The following is a 5693-nucleotide window of genomic DNA, read 5'->3' as shown; positions in this document are numbered from 1 at the left end:
GTATCTCATTCTCATATCCTTAGCATTAGCAATTAATTTTTGTGTGTCTTCCTTTATGAAGGAGCTTTGAGGATACAACCGCCATGCATGAAAACACAGAGGTTGCTCCAAGCCAACAAAGAAGATTGAATCATATTTGAAATGATGGTTTATTTCAAGGTGGGTACATTTTTATTTATTTATCATCACAACGTCTCTTGTTTTTGTAGTGATGACTACATTTTTTGCATTTGGTTACTGAACTCCAATGTTATCTATAGTCTCGTAATAAAATACTATTGTGTTCCGTTTGCAGAGCATGTATTACTTCATAGATATTTCTGCACCTTTTGTATGATAACAATTGGGCTATTGTTAACTTTCACAAAAGCTCCTTGCATAAAAGACAATTATGATGTTGCGGCAGTGATTAGTTATGCTTTGCAAACGTCACCTTTGCTTAAGCGAAGACAATACCAGTTACACGATGAAGCGTCTATGTTTGCACAACGTAAAAACTAGCATTGATTATTCCTGACGTTTGTTGAGATATGAGCTTTTTTGGCGTCTAGGTGGGACAAACTGATTATGAACGAACAAAACTGATTATGAACGAGCTGGATTTCCACATACATTTAGGAAGTCCAATACCGCTTCATATTGTTGCTATAAGTAACCATACCGATACCAATATAGCACAGAATTCATATTCCTTATTAGATAAATCACGTATCACAACGTCTACCTTTCCATACACATACAGCTGTTCTTAGATGGCATGCAGAAGACGTTGAAACTGTACATGCGAGTATACAATAGCCATTGCAGATGTACTAAGACATCACATTCTTATAGTATTGTTGTTGTACTCCTGCCTTATTGTCATGGCCTGTATATAAAGAAAAGAAAATCAAGAACCATACTTTCTGCATGAATCCACCGCAATATCATTTTGAAAACATCACTGTGTCACAATCAGCTATGAAATAGAATATCATGTAATTACAAAAAGATAAGCACGACGGCGCACAATAAATCAGTAGTGACAATAATGCATAATCGGAGTTTCAAACTGTCATGTTTGATTTATGTTGTTGACATGCGGAAACGAGGTTGAATTTAGCCAATTCCTTGATTATCTCGCACATGCATATCATTACATCACACATTTCTACATGGGATGATGCCGACTTTGATAAACTGAACTTTAACCAATAGCATAAAAGGGCTACGAAGACATTTGATGACGTTCAACTTTTTTTCTTTTATAACGATTTCTTTTGCAAGATATTCATAGAAATACGTATTTATCATCAAAGGGAATTTGACTTCATTTCGACGTTTAACCATTCTTCTCAGGCTTCTGTTTTTTTACCTTTGAATTATCATTTACTACAATTTGATAATGAATAGTGATGTAAAAAGTGAGACTATCTTGCCGAATGTGACATTTTTCAGGTCAATGTGCAACAAAGCAGTGCTATTGTATGATGTAGTAACTGTGACAATTTTATGGCCTTTTTATGGCAATTTTTAACATCAAAAAAGTTTCAGAACAAATTTCATAGACAAAAGCGATTTTAACGCTTCTTGTCTTGTCTTTTCTTGTCTTCAAGTCGTACTTTTAAAATTTTACATGATGGTCCAATCTTAAAATCAATGGTTACACGAATGAAATTTGGGTGGCAGCGAGGTCACAACGTGATTGTCCTCCAGTGGGTTATTATCTGAGCTTCACGGAATGATATATGTGAGGTGTCGGCAACAGGAATGTAGGGCGGCCGACCCCTCCAGCGATTCAGTCACTGACAAAAGGTAATGGATACTACTGCACCTGAAACGTTTCCCAAATCTGTCCAGTTGACCGAGTAACTGTTACCTTGTAACATCAACCTTCATCGTACTCATCATGAGGGCGTGATGGTCCTCAGGCAGTAGATCTAGAGTGCTGCCGTCAATGGTTGATAGTCTGCATGATGTATGATTCACTTCTTCATACATGACTGATGGAACCGCAAATTCATAATACACCTATGCATCATGTACTGTGTACTCAATCGCAGATGGCCACCTGGGGACATTAACGCCATTAACCTGGGCTTAAAAATCGTTTTGTTGCTGAGGTACGATGAAGTTCTTGATGATCATTATGCTGGGTGGAGGGCATCAGTTAACTGTTATGGCATGAGACCGTTGCATCTAATGTACATGTATTATAAGAACACTTGTTACTTAATGGTGTCTCTATCAGTCACATATATGCCTGTGTTATGTGATCGAGGCATCTCCTTATACACGAGACCCCTTTTCTACGCCCCTTCCAATTGGCGGGTGCATGACCAAGATGCCCTACCCAGGATTAAACCGGGGTCCCCCAGTTACTGACTAGTTGAAACCAGGAGCTGAACTGTGAGACTGTTTTACAGTTATAACCCAATGTTATGATGCAGGGGTTGGATGCTCATGGTTACTACCTGCCGCTTTGCTATCAATTGTTGAGATATCGCGTATTAATACGCTTTTTAATTATTCACTAGATATGAACCGAAGCTTGGATAACCGCAACATCCACAAGCTAAATCTATTGCTTTAGTTACACCTTGAGAGAAGACAAAAATTTCAAATGAAACTACAAATCACGAAGAAGATTATGATAATTGATATCTCAACAAATTTGTATATATCAGACCACGACCTGGTGCAGAATTCCCTCTTGTGCACGTCACCGCACGGATGTGACGTCTTAACGCCCTTAAGAGATTGATTCAGGGAAGACAATGCTCATCAGTGAAGCTCTTTATACACCCCAACTAACGCCCCAAGTGCCAATTTCTGGTTTGTGCATGTAGAAATTGTAGTCACTTTTAATTGGATGCAGCCATTAATGGAATCGTTAAATTAAAGTAGATAACATTTACGTCACTGCACAGTGAGGAAGGATTAAAAGGAGGGTAAAGGTCACGACTGACAACTATCAGACACTCTGATAGCTTTAGTGGGAATAGATTGTGATTTGTTGCACCCCACGATTGTGCAACATCGGCATTGATAATCTGAGAAGATCACTCGCGTTTTATTGGAATTTCCAGTCTTCTCTAACGCTATTTGTATCCGATTTCCGTGTAATGGCGTGGCTTAATACATGGACTGGGTTCAGATATCTTGATAAGGTGATGTGTCTGAATAATCTCACAATATTGCAGCATTGGGATGGTGTGACGTTACATGAATGATGCAAACATCTTCACAGTAAACTTGTACTGTGAGCATGAAAATACCAACAAATGTCAATGGCGGCTGATCTACTTGAACAAGCAGCCTGACTGAAATAGATAGGATTTAATCAATCATGCATTACCATACATACTCTAAGACTCTTTCACGCCATCATCCTTCCAAATGCACTTTGAAAGGCTTATAAAGCAAATCAGTTAAAAGGCTGCCGGGGCCCAATCCTATTCTTGTTTTTCACCACCTACGTAGACTTTTCTTCCGTGTGTCAATATGCTTTAGGTTTGTATGATACTCACTATACTTTGTAAGCTTTCACGGCCATTCCGTGCCAATGGGCATTGGCATGCATCCCAGTGGAGAACCGGCATTGTAATTGACCTGGCAAACCTCTACTTAAAAGGTGACGTTATAAGGGCAGCAGGCAGCTCTTACGTTACGTATATCTCCAGGTACATCTATGTAAATACATTTTTCATTCTCCCAGGAGATCATTAAGGTAATTGATCATTTGCTGAACTTCCCATTGACGTAAATTGAAGTGGAACTCTCTGAGCCTGGGACTTTCAACTTCTAACCAGAGTCCCATCCTCTCCAGTGAGGAGGTCATTGACCGTCAGATGATGCAACAGCCAGCGTGCGTTTACCTCTCGAATGCACAGGGTAATCACTGGGAGGGGGGTTAATTAAGGTCATTGGCACGTTGCCCTTTCTGGAATTCCTTGCTTACCAGAAATGTTGGTGGTGATGTCATGGGCAAGCAGTGGGAGGATAAAGTGGATAGTCATTCGTTACAAGGTTTATTTGTTGATTCCTTTTGTTTGTGTTACATACTCGGTAAAAAGTCTCACTGTATAACACACTAGGTTTGTACAAACTGTATATCTGGACAGATTTTACTTCTACTTCTACTCTCTCCGATAAGTGTGTCGGGTTTTAACATGCTTCACGTGTGGGTTTCCTCCGACACAGGGCCTACGTTCTGTCCCAGGGAAGTCCCCAGCTAAAGCTAGCGTACTCACTTACAACTGCATTGTTTAAGCTATTAGATTTTAGTACCTTTCCCAATGGCACAAGATCGGAACCAGTCAGAAATCCTAACGTAGTACCTGTAGGTTCTAAGTCAACAACTGTAATCACAAAGCCACTGTGCCACCGTGGTATTCAAAGCCACCTGCAACAGTTAGTGCACGAAGCACAAGGTCATTGCACCAGGGAATCAATGCCCAAAGTTGCTATAACCTAGTGAAACCTCTTATGCTTGATCACCAATTTGGGATTTACTCCGCAGGTCTATTAGGGCAAGGCTACCTCTACCAAATCAACTTTACATGCTAATGACATGATGAATGTACCTGATTTATTGTTATTGTTTTTAAGGTTTAACATCCCGAGGTAAGTATTTTGGCTACAAATATTCCACTGATTGTGGGTATAGGCAGCAGGCAGAAGGTTAATTATCCCCACCATTAATCATAAAGAGCTTTTTCTTAAACGGTGCCATGTAATCAAAACACGCCCTGAAAACGCAATCCATGATGCAGTGATTCAGGGTGTGTGTTGTCCGCAGAGTATCCCATACTTACTATTGACAAGCAGAGGAAATTAGATCATGTGAAGGAGTAGGTGGGACGCTAATTTACTCCGAAAGATTACTTACTATTTTTTGGAATTGGAATGACGCAAGACACACGGTGACTTTGAAAATTGATTAGAATTAATAAATCAATATGGCCTTTCTTAATTAAGAACCGCGTTTCATATCTATCTTTATTTAACATGGTGGATGCGGATGTTAGTTCTAGTAATCTCCATCCAATTCGTCCCTTTTGAGATGGGAATTCTTGAGATGTCTTGGATCGATGACCTAGACACACATTGAGAGATAAATCCTCAAGCCCTGTTTGTCCCACACCGCCTTCTAATTGTTGAGCAGTCACGTGATGTTCTGTGTCGACAAATACGGTGTCACTTTGGTGTGTGCTCATGATTATTTGACGGAAATTAAACCACCACATATTTACCGCAGCCTCCGCCCTTTTTATACACTAGCCTCTACTGCGCCGTGCCCTTCTCAGGACAGAACAAGCATTTCCCATTTGAGGTATACATCACTGTACCATGTGATGGCAGGAAAATAGATGTCACTGTACCTACGCTCAAATCAGCAGCCAATTTGACTAAAAGGTAAAGAGGGTTTAGAGAAAGGTTCGTCATTAATTTCAGTTGAATACAGAAGGTAAGGAAGCTTTTGAAATGATAAGTGGCTGCTGTGTGTAGAGACACAGCCCTAACATCATCTAGATCTTGTTACCACGCCTGATCAAGAACTACAGAGGATGTCATAATCCACACAAGCGCTGTGCTCTCTATCGGTAATCATGCAGCTCAATTCTAAACCGTCGCCGTGCTCATTTGCATGATTATGCATTCAGGCACTCGACGGAGTAGTTGATCCCGGCAGGCCATTCGAAAGAGGAAAT

This window comes from Branchiostoma floridae, chromosome 6 (genome assembly GCF_000003815.2).
Source record: "Branchiostoma floridae strain S238N-H82 chromosome 6, Bfl_VNyyK, whole genome shotgun sequence".
NCBI lineage: Eukaryota > Metazoa > Chordata > Leptocardii > Amphioxiformes > Branchiostomatidae > Branchiostoma > Branchiostoma floridae.
The sequence above is the reverse complement of the archived record's forward strand: the minus strand, read 5'-3'. Positions refer to the sequence as shown.